We start from the raw sequence: 19,217 nt of genomic DNA on the forward strand, positions 1-19,217 counted from the left end.
CACTGGACTGTGGGGGTCACTTGGACACAGTTGCTGGATTCGAGGGACCTTGCTCGTCGTGCTGAGAGGACACCCAAGGGACCGGTGATGCAGTTCTTTGGTGCCTGCGGTTGCAGGGGGAAGATTCAGTCGACCCACAGGAGATTTCTTCGGAGCTTCTAGTGCAGAGAGGAGGCAGACTACCCCCACAGCATGCACCACCAGGAAAACAGTCGAGAAGGCGGCAGGATCAGCGTTACAGAGTTGCAGTAGTCGTCTTAGCTACTTTGTTGCAGTTTTGCAGGCTTCCAGCGCGGTCAGCAGTCGATTCCTTGGCAGAAGGTGAAGAGAGAGATGCAGAGGAACTCGGATGAGCTCTTGCATTCGTTATCTAAAGTTTCCCCAGAGACAGAGACCCTAAATAGCCAGAAAAGAGGGTTTGGCTACCTAGGAGAGAGGATAGGCTAGCAACACCTGAAGGAGCCTATCAGAAGGAGTCTCTGACGTCACCTGGTGGCACTGGCCACTCAGAGCAGTCCAGTGTGCCAGCAGCACCTCTGCTTCCAAGATGGCAGAGGTCTGGAGCACACTGGAGGAGCTCTGGACACCGCCCAGGGGAGGTGCAGGTCAGGGGAGTGGTCACTCCCCTTTCCTTTGTCCAGTTTCGCGCCAGAGCAGGGCTAAGGGGTCCCTGAACCGGTGTAGACTGGCTTATGCAGAAATGGGCACCAAATGTGCCCATGAAAGCATTTCCAGAGGCTGGGGGATGCTACTCCTCCCCTGCCTTCACACCATTTTCCAAAGGGAGAGGGTGTAACACCCTCTCTCAGAGGAAGTCCTTTGTTCTGCCATCCTGGGACAAGCCTGGCTGGACCCCAGGAGGGCAGAAGCCTGTCTTAGGGGTTGGCAGCAGCAGCAGCTGCAGTGAAACCCCAGGAAAGGCAGTTTGGCAGTACCAGGGTCTGTGCTACAGACCACTGGGATCATGGGATTGTGCCAACTATGCCAGGATGGCATAGAGGGGGCAATTCCATGATCATAGACATGTTACATGGCCATATTCGGAGTTACCATTGTGAAGCTACATATAGGTAGTGACCTATATGTAGTGCACGTGTGTAATGGTGTCCCCGCACTCACATAGTCCTGGGAATTGGCCCTGAACAATGTGGGGGCACCTTGGCTAGTGCCAGGGTTCCCTCACACTAAGTAACTTTGCACCTAACCTTTACCAGGTAAAGGTTAGACATATAGGTGACTTATAAGTTACTTAAGTGCAGTGTAAAATGGCTGTGAAATAACGTGGACGTTATTTCACTCAGGCTGCAGTGGCAGGCCTGTGTAAGAATTGTCAGAGCTCCCTATGGGTGGCAAAAGAAATGCTGCAGCCCATAGGGATCTCCTGGAACCCCAATACCCTGGGTACCTCAGTACCATATACTAAGGAATTATAAGGGTGTTCCAGTAAGCCAATGTAAATTGGTAAAATTGGTCACTAGCCTGTTAGTGACAATTTGTAAGAAATGAGAGAGCATAACCACTGAGGTTCTGGTTAGCAGAGCCTCAGTGAGACAGTTAGGCACCACACAGGGAACACATACATATAGGTCACAACCTTATGAGCACTGGGGTCCTGGCTAGCAGGGTCTCAGTGACACATAACAAACATACTGAAAACATAGGGTTTTCACTATGAGCACTGGGCCCTGGCTAGCAGGATCCCAGTGAGACAGTGAAAACACCCTGACATACACTCACAAACAGGCCAAAAGTGGGGGTAACAAGGCTAGAAAGAGGCTACTTTCTCACAGACTCGCAATTTGCAAGTAGCAAATTGGCATTTTCCTACATCTGGCCCTTAGTGTGTGGGCACCCTGGCACTAGCCAAGGTGCCCCAACATTGTTCAGGGCAAATTCCCCGGACTTTGTGAGTGCGGGGACACCATTACACGCGTGCACTATACATAGGTCACTACCTATGTATAGCGTCACAATGGTAACTCCGAACATGGCCATGTAACATGTCTAAGATCATGGAATTGTCACCCCAACGCCATTCTGGCATTGGGGAGACAATTCCATGATCCCCCGAGTCTCTAGCACAGACCCGGGTACTGCCAAACTACCTTTCCTGGGGTTTCACTGCAGCTGCTGCTGCTGCCAACCCCTCAGACAGGTTTCTGCCCTCCTGGGGTCCAGCCAGGCTTGGCCCAGGAAGGCTGAACAAAGGTCTTCCTCAGAGAGAGGGTGTTACACCCTCTCCCTTTTGGAAAAAGGTGTCAGGCTGGGGAGGAGTTGCCTCCCCCAGCCTCTGGAAATGCTTTGATGGGCACAGATGGTGCCCATCTCTGCATAAGCCAGTCTACACCAGTTCAGCGATCCCCCAACCCTGCTCTGGCGCGAAACTGGGCAAAGGAAAGGGGAGTGACCACTCCCCTGACCTGCACCTCCCCTGGAATGGTGCCCAGAGCTCCTCCAGTGTGCTCCAGACCTCTGCCATCTTGGAAACAGAGGTGCTGCTGGCACACTGGACTGCTCTGAGTGGCCAGTGCCAGCAGGTGACGTCAGAGACTCCTCCTGATAGGCTCTTACCTGTGTTGCTAGCCTATCCTCCTTCCTAGGTAGCCAAACCTCCATTTCTTGCTATTTAGGGTCTCTGCTTTGGGGGATTCTTTAGATAACGAATGCAAGAGCTCATCAGAGTTCCTCTGCATCTCTCTCTTCACCTTCTGCCAAGGAATCGACCGCTGACTGCTCTGGACGCCTGCAAAACTGCAACAAAGTAGCAAAGACGACTACTGCAACCTTGTATCGCTGATCCGGCCGCCTTCTCAACTGTTTTCTTGGTGGTGCATGCTGTGGGGGTAGTCTGCCTCCTCTCTGCACTAGAAGCTCCGAAGAAATCTCCTGTGGGTTGTAGGAGGCTGGACTGGCTTGTAGTGAGTACCAAGGGGTACTTGCACCTTGCACCAGGCCCAGTTATCCCTTATTAGTGTATAGGGTGTCTAGCAGCTTAGGCTGATAGATAATGGTAGCTTAGCAGAGCAGCTTAGGCTGAACTAGGAGACGTGTGAAGCTACTACAGTACCACTTAGTGTCATATGCACAATATCATAAGAAAACACAATACACAGTTATACTAAAAATAAAGGTACTTTATTTTTATGACAATATGCCAAAGTATCTTAGAGTGTACCCTCAGTGAGAGGATAGGAAATATACACAAGATATATATACACAATAGCAAAAATATGCAGTATAGTCTTAGAAAACAGTGCAAACAATGTATAGTTACAATAGGATGCAATGGGGAAACATAGGGATAGGGGCAACACAAACCATATACTCCAAAAGTGGAATGCGAACCACGAATGGACCCCAAACCTATGTGACCTTGTAGAGGGTCGCTGGGACTATTAGAAAATAGTGAGAGTTAGAAAAATAACCCTCCCAAGACCCTGAAAAGTGAGTGCAAAGTGCACTAAAGTTCCCCTAAGGACAAAGAAGTCGTGTTAGAGGAATAATGCAGGAAAGACACAAACCAGCAATGCAACAACTGTGGATTTCCAATCTAGGGTACCTGTGGAACAAGGGGACCAAGTCCAAAAGTCACAAGCAAGTCGGAGATTGGCAGATGCCCAGGAAATGCCAGCTGCGGGTGCAAAGAAGCTTCGACTGGACAGAAGAAGCTGAAGTTTCTGCAGGAACGAAAAGGGCTAGAGACTTCCCCTTTGGTGGACACATCCGACTCGCCTTGGAAAGTCGTGCAGAAGTGTTTTCCCGCCAGAAGGACGCCAACAAGCCTTGCTAGTTGCAAATCGTACGTTTGGCGTTTTTGGACGCTGCTGGGGCCCAGGAGGGACCAGGAGGTCGCACATTGGACCTGGAGAGAGAGGGGACGTCGATCAAGACAAAGAGCCCTCACTGAAGCAGGTAGCACCCGGAGAAGTGCCAGAAACAGGCACTACAAGGATGCGTGAAACGGTGCTCGCCGAAGTTGCACAAAGGAGTCCCACGTCGCCGGAGACCAACTTAGAAAGTCGTGCAATGCAGGTTAGAGTGCCGTGGACCCAGGCTTGGCTGTGCACAAATGATTTCCACCGGAAGTGCACAGGGGCCGGAATAGCTGCAAAGTCGCGGTTCCCAGCAATGCAGCCCAGCGAGGTGAGGCAAGGACTTACCTCCACCAAACTTGGACTGAAGAGTCACTGGACTGTGGGGGTCACTTGGACAGAGTTGCTGGATTCGAGGGACCTCGCTCGTCGTGCTGAGAGGAGACCCAAGGGACCGGTAATGCAGCTTTTTGGTGCCTGCGGTTGCAGGGGGAAGATTCCGTCGACCCACGGGAGATTTCTTCGGAGCTTCTGGTGCAGAGAGGAGGCAGACTACCCCCACAGCATGCACAAGCAGGAAAACAGTCGAGAAGGCGGCAGGATCAGCTTTACAGAGTTGCAGTAGTCGTCTTTGCTACTATGTTGCAGGTTTGCAGGCTTCCAGCGTGGTCAGCAGTCGATTCCTTATCAGAAGGTGAAGAGAGAGATGCAGAGGAACTCGGATGAGCTCTTGCATTCGTTATCTGAAGTTTCCCCAGAGACAGAGACCCTAAATAGCCAGAAAAGAGGGTTTGGCTACCTAGGAGAGAGGATAGGGTAGCAGCACCTGAAGGAGCCTATCACAAGGAGTCTCTGACGTCACCTGGTGGCACTGGCCACTCAGAGCAGTCCAGTGTGCCAGCAGCACCTCTGTTTCCAAGATGGCAGAGGTCTGGAGCACACTGGAGGAGCTCTGGACACCTCCCAGGGGAGGTGCAGGTCAGGGGAGTGGTCACTCCCCTTTCCTTTGTCCAGTTTCGCACCAGAGCAGGGCTAAGGGGTCCCCTGAACAAGGTGTAGACTGGCTTATGCAGAATTGGGCACATCTGTGCCCAACAAAGCATTTCCAGAGGCTGGGGGAGGCTACTCCTCCCCTGCCTTCACACCATTTTCCAAAGGGAGAGGGTGTCACACCCTCTCTCAGAGGAAGTTCTTTGTTCTGCCATACTGGGCCAGGCCTGGCTGGACCCCAGGAGGGCAGATGCCTGTCTGAGGGGTTGGCAGCAGCAGCAGCTGCAGTGAAACCCCAGGAAGGGCAGTTTGGCAGTACCAGGGTCTGTGCTACAGACCATTGGGATCATGGGATTGTGCCAACTATGCCTGGATGGCATAGAGGGGGCAATTCCATGATCATAGACATGTTACATGGCCATATTCGGAGTTACCATTGTGAAGCTACATATAGGTAGTGACCTATATGTAGTGCACGCGTGTAATGGTGTCCCCACACTCACCAAGTTCAGGGAATTGGCTCTGAACAATGTGGGGGCACCTTGGCTAGTGCCAGGGTGCCCTCACACTAAGTAACTTTGCACCTAACCTTTACCAGGTAAAGGTTAGACATATAGGTGACTTATAAGTTACTTAAGTGCAGTGTAAAATGGCTGTGAAATAACGTGGACGTTATTTCACTCAGGCTGCAGTGGCAGGCCTGTGTAAGAATTGTCAGAGCTCCCTATGGGTGGCAAAAGAAATGCTGCAGCCCATAGGGATCTCCTGGAACCCCAATACCCTGGGTACCTCAGTACCATATACTAGGGAATTATAAGGGTGTTCCAGTAAGCCAATGTAAATTGGTAAAATTGGTCACTAGCCTGTTAGTGACAATTTGAAATAAATGAGAGAGCATAACCACTGAGGTTCTGGTTAGCAGAGCCTCAGTGAGACAGTTAGGCACCACACAGGGAACACATACATATAGGCCACAAACTTATGAGCACTGGGGTCCTGACTAGCAGGGTCCCAGTGACACATAACAAACATACTGAAAACATAGGGTTTTCACTATGAGCACTGGGCCCTGGCTGTCAGGATCCCAGTGAGACAGTGAAAACACCCTGACATACACTCACAAACAGGCCTAAAGTGGGGGTAATAAGGCTAGAAAGAGGCTACTTTCTCACACAACCCCCCCCCCCAAACGAAGGACACTAAGGCTAACCTTGGCCAGTTGAGACTTTATTGTCTAAGTGGTGATAAGTAGAGAGTAGCTCTGCAATAGACTGGTTACTCCCTTTATCATCCACTATATGGTTACTTCCCTGTGGGGATCTAAACCTCCCTGTTTGAAGTTTTTTAGCTAAGCAACAATGTGAAGATGTATTTTCAGAGTTTCTATCAGTAAGTTTTAGTTTAGAGCAGTGGGAATTGTCCACTGAACCTATTTGTAGTGATGGAAATGCCAGACAGGGATGCTGTCTCAGAAAAGCCATAGCTGGGCAAAAACTTTGTCCATATGGCTGGAAGAGAGAACAGGGATGCTGTTTCTCTTGAGTTGGAGCAGGGCAGGGTTGCTGCCTATGAGCTCCACACTAGGGCAGGGATGCTGTCCTACGTGTTGTGAGGCAGTGCAGGGTTTCTGCACTAAAGTTTCTCTGGGAGGGTTGGAGGGATGCTCCATGTTAACTAAAATGGTGCTCTTTTTCTCAACAATGTTAGTTATCCCACAGAGAGGTACTTCTACCTCAGGGAGTCCAGCTTTGCCAGCTGATGATTCCCTTGGAACAGGTGCCACCCCAGGAGAGGTTTCTCCCACCACAGGAATGCTATCCTGAATGGCAGGGTGGTTAGGGGATACTGTGATACCCTTTTTACCTGTTGAAGGAGAGGGATCCTGAGTTTTCAGGCCTTCTCTCCTTTGCTTTTTCATTTCAGTAGAAATGAGAGGGAACAATTCCTCAGGGATGCCCAGCATGGCTGCATGGGCATAAAACTCTACATCAGCCCAACCTGAGGCCTCTAGGTCATTACCTAAGAGACAATCTACAGGTAAGCTAGGTGATACCACCACCTGCTTAGGGCCAGTAACTCCACCCCAACTAAACTGAATTATAGCTAAGGGAAGAAACTTAGTGGAGTTATGGACATCAATAATCTTATACTGTTGTCCAATGATGTGTTGATCAGGATGCACTTGGTTTTCAGTCACCAAAGTGATACTGGCACCTGTGTCCCTGTAGGCCAAGGCCTCAACACCATTTATTGAAACTGTCTGCCTGTACTTATCCATTGTAAGGGGACAAGCAGCCAGTGTGGCAAGGCCAATGCCACTAGGTGTGACAGAAACTGTCTTGGGACTGACTAGCCCAATTTCTATGATGGACCCATAAGTGAACCCAACTACACCCTTTGCTTGACTGTTGCCAGCCGTCCCACCACTAGTACCACTACTGCTAGGGGCACTAGAGCTTGATGTATTAGTGGTGGTAGGCTCAGGGGGTTTACCTGGACAGGACTTATCCCCTGGCCTACGGCCTCTGTTTTTACACACAAAGCACCAAGGCTTTTTAATGTGTGCAGGTTGAGAAGAAGAGGAAGAATTAGTTTTATCCCCACCCTCTGAAGAGTGTTTAAGATTTGAAGTGGGATCTTTGGTTTTACCCTTATCCCCATGCTTATCTTGAGATTTTTCACCATCTTTCTTCTTATTGCCTTCTTTGTCACCCCCTGTATGAACTTTTCTGTTCACCCTTGTTCTGACCCATTTGTCTGCCTTCTTTCCCAATTCTTGGGGAGAGGTCAGATCAGAGTCTACCAGGTACTGGTGCAACAAATCAGACACACAATTATTAAGTATATGCTCTCTCAGGATTGTGTTATACAGGCTTTCATAATCAGTAACTTTACTGCCATGTAACCACCCCTGCAAGGCCTTCACTGAATGGTCAATGAAATCAACCCAGTCTTGTGAAGACTCCTTTTTGGTCTCTCTGAACTTTATCCTGTACTGTTCAGTGGTTAAGCCATAACCATCCAGGAGTGCATTCTTAAGAACTTGGAAATTATTAGCATCATTTTCTTTCACAGTAAGGAGCCTATCCCTACCTTTTCCACTAAATGATAGCCATAGGATAGCAGCCCACTGCCTTTGAGGGACATCCTGTACAACACAGGCCCTCTCAAGTGCAGCAAACCACTTGTTAATGTCATCCCCCTCCTTATAAGGGGGAACTATCTTGTGCAGATTCCTGGAATCATGCTCTTTTACAGGATGACTATGGGGAATACTGCTGCTGCCACCATGGGTATCTAAACCCAACTTCTGTCTTTCCTTCTCTAATTCAAAAGACTGTCTATCCAAATCCAGCTGTTGCTTTTTAAGCTTCAGTCTGGTTTGTTCCACCCTCAACTTATTGAGTTCCCTCTCTAACATTCTGTCATCAGGGTTGGTGGAAGGGACATTCCTAGATACAGAGGTATGATGGGAATGAACAGAAGGAGACCTGTCCCTTACAGAAGCCACCCTAACAGCTTGGTTAACAGAAACATTACTACCAGTATGGTGAGAATAAATGCTTTTGCTATGATGTGAGACAACACTATTTGTATGGTGTGGCTCATCATCATTACCAACTATGCTAGACTGTCTAGTAATGGGCAGGCTAGGAAGTTTCTTTCCTGAATCTTTTCCTGGGCGAGTCCCTGAATCAGATTGAGAACTATTAGGTACTTTTTCAACAGATGAGGCACCTATGGCCTTATCCTGTTCTCTAAGCATGTTAAGTAACAGTTCCAAGGAAGGATTCTTCCCTACACTCAAACCTCTCTCTATACAGAGACTCCTTGCTCTTTTCCAGCTAAGGTTGTCATATGCAAGTTTGGACAGATCAACATTTTGGCCTGTGCCAGACATTTTTAGAGAGAGTTAAAGTGATAGTAAAAGATAAAAAGTTTGTCAGAGCTTTTTAGAAAGACAGAGAAAAAAAAACTTTTTAACGTTTTAAAACTTTTTAGAAAGTTAGAAGTACTTTTCAGCACTTAGAAAAGAGTGAAAAGAGGAAATGCAAAACTTTTTGGCTATGTGTATATACACTGACCTTGTTTTGTATATTTTTCTCTTATGAAAAGTACAATGACAAGAGTGGTAAGTAGTCTCAAAGCACTTATCCCACCACTGCACAACTAATGTAGGAGGCTGGACTGGCTTGTAGTGAGTACCAAGGGTACTTGCACCTTGCACCAGGCCCAGTTCTCCCTTATTAGTGGATAGGGTGTCTAGCAGCTTAGACTGATAGATAATGGTAGCTTAGCAGAGCAGCTTAGGCTGAACTAGGAGACGTGTGAAGCTACTACAGTACCACTTAGTGTCATATGCACAATATCATAAGAAAACACAATACACAGTTATACTAAAAATAAAGGTACTTTATTTTTATGACAATATGCCAAAGTATCTTAGGGTGTACCCTCAGTGAGAGGATAGGAATTATACACAAGATATATATACACAATAGCAAAAATATGCAGTATAGTCTTAGAAAACAGTGCAAACAATGTATAGTTACAATAGGATGCAATGGGGAAACATAGGGATAGGGGCAACACAAACCATATACTCCAAAAGTGGAATGCGAACCACGAATGGACCCCAAACCTATGTGACCTTGTAGAGGGTCGCTGGGACTATTAGAAAATAGTGAGAGTTAGAAAAATAACCCTCCCCAAGATGCTGAAAAGTGAGTGCAAAGTGCACTAAAGTTCCCCTAAGGACAAAATAGTCGTGTTAGAGGAATAATGCAGGAAAGACACAAACCAGCAATGCAACAACTGTGGATTTCCAATCTAGGGTACCTGTGGAACAAGGGGACCAAGTCCAAAAGTCACAAGCAAGTCGGAGATGGGCAGATGCCCAGGAAATGCCAGCTGCGGGTGCAAAGAAGCTTCTACTGGACAGAAGAAGCTGAGGTTTCTGCAAGAACGAAAAGGGCTAGAGACTTCCCCTTTGGGGCACGGATCCCTCTCGCCTTGGAGAGTCGTGCAAAAGTGTTCTCCCGCCAGAAGGACGCCAACAAGCCTTGCTAGTTGCAAATCGTGCGTTTGGCGTTTTTGGACGCTGCTGGGGCCCAGGAGGGACCAGGAGGTCGCAAATTGGACCTGAAGAGAGACGGGACGCCGAGCAAGACAAAGAGCCCTCACTGAAGCAGGTAGCACCCGGAGAAGTGCCAGAAACAGGCACTACAAGGATGCGTGAAATGGTGCTCGCCGAAGTTGCACAAAGGAGTCCCACGTCGCCGGAGACCAACTTAGAAAGTCGTGCAATGCAGGTTAGAGTGCCGTGGACCCAGGCTTGGCTGTGCACAAAGGATTTCCACCGGAAGTGCACAGGGGCCGGAGTAATTGCAAAGTCGCGGTTCCCAGCAATGCAGCCCAGCGAGGTGAGGCAAGGACTTACCTCCACCAAACTTGGACTGAAGAGTCACTGTTCTGTGAGGGTCACTTGGACAGAGTTGCTGGATTCGAGGGACCTCGCTCGTCATGCTGAGAGGAGACCCAAGGGACCGGTAAAGCAGCTTTTTGGTGCCTGCGGTTGCAGGGGGAAGATTCCGTCGACCCACGGGAGATTTCTTCGGAGCTTCTGGTGCAGAGAGGAGGCAGACTACCCCCACAGCATGCACAAGCAGGAAAACAGTCGAGAAGGCGGCAGGATCAGCGTTACAGAGTTGCAGTAGTCGTCTTTGCTACTATGTTGCAGGTTTGCAGGCTTCCAGCGCGGTCAGCAGTCGATTCCTTATCAGAAGGTGAAGAGAGAGATGCAGAGGAACTCGGATGAGCTCTTGCATTCGTTATCTGAAGTTTCCCCAGAGACAGAGACCCTAAATAGCCAGAAAAGAGGGTTTGGCTACCTAGGAGAGAGGATAGGCTAGCAACACCTGAAGGAGCCTATCACAAGGAGTCTCTGACGTCACCTGGTGGCACTGGCCACTCAGAGCAGTCCAGTGTGCCAGCAGCACCTCTGTTTCCAAGATGGCAGAGGTCTGGAGCACACTGGAGGAGCTCTGGACACCTCCCAGGGGAGGTGCAGGGGAGTGGTCACTCCCCTTTCCTTTGTCCAGTTTCGTGCCAGAGCAGGGCTAAGGGGTCCCCTGAACCGGTGTAGACTGGCTTATGCAGAATTGGGCACATCTGTGCCCAACAAAGCATTTCCAGAGGCTGGGGGAGGCTACTCCTCCCCTGCCTTCACACCATTTTCCAAAGGGAGAGGGTGTCACACCCTCTCTCAGAGGAAGTTCTTTGTTCTGCCATCCTGGGCCAGGCCTGGCTGGACCCCAGGAGGGCAGATGCCTGTCTGAGGGGTTGGCAGCAGCAGCAGCTGCAGTGAAACCCCAGGAAGGGCAGTTTGGCAGTACCAGGGTCTGTGCTACAGACCACTGGGATCATGGGATTGTGCCAACTTTGCCAGGATGGCATAGAGGGGGCAATTCCATGATCATAGACATGTTACATGGCCATATTCGGAGTTACCATTGTGAAGCTACATATAGGTAGTGACCTATATGTAGTGCACGTGTGTAATGGTGTCCCCGCACTCACAAAGTTCAGGGAATTGGCTCTGAACAATGTGGGGGCACCTTGGCTAGTGCCAGGGTGCCCTCACACTAAGTAACTTTGCACCTAACCTTTACCAGGTAAAGGTTAGACATATAGGTGACTTATAAGTTACTTAAGTGCAGTGTAAAATGGCTGTGAAATAACGTGGACGTTATTTCACTCAGGCTGCAGTGGCAGGCCTGTGTAAGAATTGTCAGAGCTCCCTATGGGTGGCAAAAGAAATGCTGCAGCCCATAGGGATCTCCTGGAACCCCAATACCCTGGGTACCTCAGTACCATATACTAGGGAATTATAAGGGTGTTCCAGTAAGCCAATGTAAATTGGTAAAATTGGTCACTAGCCTGTTAGTGACAATTTGAAATAAATGAGAGAGCATAACCACTGAGGTTCTGGTTAGCAGAGCCTCAGTCAGACAGTTAGGCACCACACAGGGAACACATACATATAGGCCACAAACTTATGAGCACTGGGGTCCTGACTAGCAGGGTCCCAGTGACACATAACAAACATACTGAAAACATAGGGTTTTCACTATGAGCACTGGGCCCTGGCTGTCAGGATCCCAGTGAGACAGTGAAAACACCCTGACATACACTCACAAACAGGCCTAAAGTGGGGGTAACAAGGCTAGAAAGAGGCTACTTTCTCACATGGGTCGACGGAATCTTCCCCCTGCAACCGCAGGCAACAAAGGACTGCATCACCGGTCCTCTAGGTCCCCTCTCAGCACGACGAGCGTGGTCCCTGGAACTCAGCAACTCTGTTCAAGTGACTCCCACAGTCCAGTGACTCTTCAGTCAAAGTTTGGTGGAGGTAAGTCCTTGCCTCACCACGCTAGACTGCATTGCTGGGTACCACGTGATTTTCAGCTGCTCCGGCTCCTGTGCACTCTTCCAGGATTTCCTTTGTGCACAGCCAAGCCTGGGTCCCCGACACTCTAACCTGCAGTGCACAACCTCCTGAGTTGTCCTCCGGCGTCGTGGGATCTTCTTTTGTGACTTCGGGTGAGCTCCGGTTCACTCTTCATTGTAGTGCCTGGCCCGGCACTTCTGCGGGTGCTGCCTGTTCTAAGAGGGCTCCTTGTTGTGCTGTGCGCCCCCTCTGTCCCCTCACGCAATTGGCGACATCCTGGTCCCTCCTGGGCCACAGCAGCATCCAAAAACCCTAACCGCGACCCTTGCAGCTAGCATGGCTTGTTTGCGGTCTTTCTGCGTGGGAACATCTCTGCAAGCTTCTTCACGACGTGGGACATCCATCCTCCAAAGGGGAAGTTCCTAGTCCTCTTCGTTCTTGCAGAATCCACAGCTTCGACCATTCGGTGGCAGCTTCTTTGCACCCTCAGCTGGCATTTCCTTGGCATCTGCCCAATCTCGACTTTGTCGCAACGCTTGGACTTGGTCCCCTTGTTCCACAGGTACTCTCGTTCGGAAATCCAAAGTTGTTGCATTGCTGGTGTTGGTCTTCCTTGCAGAAGTCCCCTATCACAACTTCTGTGCTCTTTGGGGAACTTAGGTGCAATTTACACCTACTTTTCAGGGTCTTCGGGTGGGCTATTTTTTATAACCCTCACTGTTTTCTTACAGTCCCAGCGACCCTCTACTAGCTCACATAGGTTTGGGGTCCATTCGTGGTTCGCATTCCACTTTTGGAGTATATGGTTTGTGTTGCCCCTATACCTATGTGCTCTCATTGCAATCTATTGTGACTGTACATTGCTTGCATTGCTTTCTATTGCTATTACTGCATATTTTGGTATTGTGTACATATATCTTGTGTATATTTGCTATCCTCATACTTAGGGTACTCACTGAGATACTTTTGGCATATTGTCATAAAAATAAAGTACCTTTATTTTTAGTATATCTGTGTATTGTGTTTTCTTATGATATTGTGCATATGACACCAGTGGCATAGTAGGAGCTTTGCATGTCTCCTAGTTCAGCCTAAGCTGCTCTGCTAAGCTACCTTTCCTATCAGCCAAAGCTGCTAGACACCTCTTCTACACTAATAAGGGATACCTGGACCTGGTGCCGAGTGTTAGTACCCCTTGGTACTCACTACAAACCAGGCCACCCCCCTACAAGTCCTGTAAATATAGCCCAGACCTGCCACTGCAGTGTATATGTGTGCAGTTTTAAACTGCCAATTCGACTTGGCAAGTGCACCCGCTTGTCCGGCCTAAATCTTCCCTTTTCATACATGTAAGGCACCCCTAAGGTAGGCCCTAGCTACCCCCATGGGCAAGGTGCTGTGTATGTTCAAGGTAGGACATATACTAATGTGTTTTATTTGTCCTGACAGTGAAATACTGCAAATTCGGTTTTCACTGTGCAAGGCCTATCTCTCTCATAGATTAACAATTGGGCGGCCTTTAATTATTATTAAAGTGTAGATTCCCTTTGGGAGCAAATAGAAATTTGGAGTTGAGGGTCTTTGAACTCACAATTTAAAATACATCTTTTAGTAAAGTTTGTTTTTAGATTGTGCGTTTGAAAATGCCACTTATATATATCTGCCTGTGAAAGGTGACAAAGACAGGACTTTGTTGTGCATTCCTTCTTGAGAAGAATCTCCAAAGGCTTGAACTGAGCTTGCCTCCTGTTGTTAAAGTCTCAGGGCCATCCACGACTTCCCCTGCCAGCACCTGGACTCTCTGCTGAGACTCCTGCCCTACCAAGTGGTGCCCTATCCAGTCCTTGGGCCCTTGAAAGGTGAAGCTGGCAGACAAGGACTGAAAATTAATGCACAGAACGCTGTGCGGGGAAATTTTCGATGCACCTTATGCAATTCGGCTGATAAACGGTGCACCGCCGGTTTCTCTGCCGAAATCGATGCTCCACATGCATCGCAGCTGGGAGATCGATGCATCGAAACTGGAGAAACGACACGTAACACCCGCTTTTGGAGGCTGATAACGACACAAACCCCACACAGTGCAGTTTTCTGGTACCGTGTGACAGGATTTTCCACCCATCGTCACTGAGTGTCCAAGTCAGTCCAACTGTGCGCAGATCCGAGGTGCCCCATCCGGAAATCGATGCATCGCTCACTTTTGAGAGAGAAAAATGACGCATCACTGATCCAACTGGTAAAGGAAACGACACATGTCTTCACTCGCGAGTAAGGAATCAACGTATCACTGACTTTTTCAAAGCATGGTCGCCCGTGCGACTTTATTTTTACGCTAACCAGGTACTTTGTGTAACAACAGCATTCTAACTGTTTTCTAAGTATTAAGATTCTTGTTCTTTTGAAAATTCATATCTTGACTTGTGTATCTTGGATTTTGTTGTTTTAGTCTTGTTTTGCTTAGATAAACATTACCTATTTTTCTAAACCTGTGTTGTGTCATTGTGTTGTGGTTCACTGTATTACTGTCTGTGTTGGTACAAATACTTTACACATTGCTTCTGAAGTTAAGCCTGCCTGCTCGTGCCAAGCTACCAAGGGGGTGAGCAGGGGTGAACTGAGGGTGATTCTACTTTACCCTGACTAGAGTGAGGGTCCTTGCTTGGACAGGGGGTAACCTGACTGCCAACCAAAGACCCCATTTCTGACACAGTTGATCTATTATAAGCTATTGTGTTACGGGTTATTAATTCCATTTTCAAGTCAAAAAAACTATTTCTGTTTAGCTTTGGTGGAATTTACTGTTTTACAATCATAGATTTGATATATATAGCTTGAATTCATTTCCATTAGCTATTAAGCATGATCAATCATCATCACCAGTTGCTATTTATCTGAGAACATCATTTTATCTACCTATATTGTTTCTATATGTTTATTGTTTGCAATGCTTGATTAAATTCCCCAAATGTTTTCAAAGTATTTCATCTTGAATGTAATATTGTCTATGTATTGTGTGCACTAACTTGGATATCTATCTACATTGCATTTATTATTTCTTTTCTTTTTCCTCTTTTACTTTTGCTCTTTTCCTTTTCTCTGTCGCACACTCCTCATCCTTACCCTCAATTAAGAGGAAAAAGTATATATTTCATCCTTTAGACATGATGAGCTTAGGAAGATGTCTCACATATATTGTTTATTGTCTTACTTACAATTCTTATGATTATGGTGCAGTTTCTGTGTATGCCTCTTTTCTGTAGCCTTGCAAAAAAAAAAAAAGAAATTCAAAAACTCTAGTTTGCTGCCACCATCTCTTTATGTAATGTGGAAGTGGTGAGTCTTCTTGAGATCTTATCAAGGCACATTTGGCACGCACCTCAAAGTCACAGAACACATTTTGGACCTTTGGATTTTCAAGGGCTGACCTGTGCCACAGTGCACACTCTAGCTTACTGTGTTTACAAACCCATCAAAAAAATCAGGATACCAGTTTCAAGTTTAGTTGGGTCAATCAGGGCAGCTGCCTCAAACTAAATTTGGACAAGACAGAAATCCTTATCTTCAGCTCCACCCTATCCGCTTGGGATGACTCCTGGTGGCCTGCTACTCTCGGAACCACTCCGACTCCCACGACCAGAATACCTCAACAAACGACTCTCCTACACACCGACCCGGCATCTCTGCTCCGCTGACCTCGCCCGCACAACCGGGACGGTAGATCATTTTCACACCTCGCCACCAAAACGTGGAACAATCTTCCCACCCACCTGCACCAGACCAAAGACCTCCTTACCTTCAGGAAACTTCTCAAGACCTGGCTGTTCGAGCAGTAGCAGCACCTCCCCCCCTCCTTCTCCCCCTCACCTCCTCAGCGCCGTAAAACCCTCACGGGTGAGTAGTGCCCTTTACAAATCCCTGATTGATTGATTGTATATCATGCAAGAGACTTTCTTGTTACAACATCGAGCAATGAATTATACTGGTTGTTAAGCATGCTGATGTTCCTTAAACAAGTGAGGCCCTTATTCTGACTTTGCTGGTAGCTGTGATTAGAGCACAAACGGACTTTCAACCCCAATGGAATAACAAGATTTGCTGATACAGCACATCATGAGGTTTCTTTCCCACGGACATCCAGCTAAAACAAATTGGTAAAGTGTGCTAGTGGATAATGGACCGAAAAGACGAAAGATCTTGATGAAATTTCGAAGGAATACCGATTCCACAGTGTATTCCTCATTTTCTGCAGAATAAATTGTAATCCTGTATTAGTCTGCACCTCAGAATAACAGTAGCTCGGCGAAGATTTTATTCTCGGTGCAGGATTACGGATGTAGTACTCCTGAGATGGCTGTAATGAGGGCCTCGTGTAGCCAACAAATATTTCATTCACTGGAGACTGCAATTAATAAGAAAACACGTTGCAGGACCTGTCTTTCTAATACAGAGGTCCGACTTCTAAGTAGCAATTTCGATAGGGTGTGACTGATGGGTCATTCGCCAAAGTTTTTATGCTCATATTAACTTCCTCATTCCTTTATTGTTATTTGATACTACCACCTCATAGCACCCCTAAAGCCCATATTAAAACACCCCCAAGTTTCCTCAGTCCCATTGGCTGGGCGGCTCATCACTCCCTGGTATTTGTCTTTGCGTTGTACCATTCAAAGTCCTTTTTGGATTGGTTTCCACGTAAATATCTTGTCAGCACACAAAACACCACCCACCGGTGCCTCAGTAGTGCAACAACAGGGAACTTTCCGTAATGATTTCATTGATTGTAGCAGATGCCAATAAGTTTAGAGGCATTATTCTCCTCTGTTACCTCTTCCAGGTTGTAGCCTGATGAGAGAACCATTGGTGTCCACGGCAGCCAGTGATGTGCTACCCCCCTCTGGAAGCTAAAGTCTGACACACTCCCAAAATCAGGCTTTGGACCAGCAGGTTCCCTCACACCCAAACGCCAGGTATACTACACCCAGGAGGGAAGCTGTACTATTGTCACAGAGGTCAAGGCAGGGAAGGTGAAAGATGTTCTAATAGTTTAGATTTACAGCCATTCCCCACCTTAACATCATCAAGAGCTCGTCCTATGCCTTATGGCTGTGTACGGATGGCTTGTGTAAAGACAGCCTAACAGTATTAGGTACATTTGAAGGCTGAATGGGTGCACCCCAACAATTATCATCACCATTACTTGATTTTCAGAAAAAACCTGGATCACGGATTTTTAGTATATTTTCACCTGTCTTTTTATTGATTTTAAGTCCACCAATCGCTATACATTTGTTAGGCCCAGAATGTTTCTAAAGAATTAACTCATGGACAAGTACGTATTGAGTGATCCCAACTGCAACAAAAATGACAACATGTTTTCGCTAATTCCTCAAACAGTGTTTCGTTAGGGAAGCCACGTTAATCAAAGTTCATCAATAATTAATTATTATATTTATTAGAAAAGTAGTTGTGGCAATTAAACGAAATTAAAGAAAAATGATACTACTAATAAAAGGGAGATGTAGTTATTTGTACAATAATGTAAAAATAGTGCTAGAACACGGAAAACAATGGTTTTGGCCACAGTCATAATATTACTTTGTCCGAATATATTTATTTCAAATCGCTGCAACCACATTATTTCAATACTGACATCAAATCCCATAGGAATACGTATTTAGGTCCATACTTATACTTTTTTAGCACTGCTTTTTGACGCAAAAACGGTGCAAACTTACAAAATACAATTGTATTTTACAAGTTTGCGCTGCTTTTGCGTCACAAAATGACGCAAATGTGGCGCAAAACAAGTATAAATACGGGCCTTAGTATCAGATCGGCCACAGAGCTGACCTTTATGAGAATATGCATGGCTGAGTAGGCAAAACTGCTCATGGGGATTATGAAATATTTTTTTCCGTATTGTGTATATAACTAGAAATTCCAATCGAATTACAATAGCAGCCGAATATGATAACTTCACTCTTCCAGTACAATAACAAGCAATGACAAAGCTAATAGGTCGGTCTAACAACTAAATATGCACCTCAGACCCATCAGCTTGGACGGTTTTTGTTTTATCCAGTTAAAACTGTCTGCCTGCAAGGACCGCAGTGCAAGAAGTGGGCCTGGAATGGGTGAGCTGTTCACACATGAACAGCATCTAAACCATTGATAGCCATGTCTTATGATTATTAGAGGCATGCGTGGCTCTCAAGAATCATTTGTGAGGGGGCACACCTATTTTTCACATGGGGCCCTATGTAAGGTGCATGTAAGGTCAGGTATGTCCTCTACACTCCTGCCGAGTCCTACTATGGCATCCATGATCTTTACAGTTTTGCACAAATGCTGCACCATGGAGGACGGTTTCTCATAAACAGAACAGATGCTGCAGGGATATTTTACTAGGATGTTAGTGAAGAGCCCATGCTGGTCCACAATGGCCTGCACATTGATCAAATGGGTGTGCATGCGGGTTGCTATATAGATGATCTGTTGCTGCAGGTGGCAGCGGCTGGACATGGGTGCAGGCCATTACACCCAGCACATGTGGGAACCCAGCAATTTGTTAGAGACGTTGCTTGGTCTCCTGCTGCAGTTGCTGGGTGTTTGGGAAGCAGATGTAGTGGTGTGTGAGGCATATGATTGTGTCTGGGACCTTAGGTAGGAGGACCGAGAAGGATGACTGGGAAATACCAGCCACTTGAGCACTCGTTATCTGAAAAAATCCAGACGCCAGCATATGAAGGACAGCGAGGAGTTTTGTCATGGGTGGAATAATTGAGGGACTTTGCACCCTTGCTGTGATGTGTGGCTCAATGTGGTGCAGCAGACTTACAATGGACTCCCAGTTCAGTAGATACATCCTGATGACATCTTGTTCCCTGAGGCCAAGGATGGTCGTCCGCTGTCTGAATATCCTCTCCCACCTTCTGCGCTGCCTGTGTGACTGCTGTGGTGGTGTT

This window comes from Pleurodeles waltl, chromosome 7, assembly GCF_031143425.1.
Source record: "Pleurodeles waltl isolate 20211129_DDA chromosome 7, aPleWal1.hap1.20221129, whole genome shotgun sequence".
Lineage (NCBI taxonomy): Eukaryota > Metazoa > Chordata > Amphibia > Caudata > Salamandridae > Pleurodeles > Pleurodeles waltl.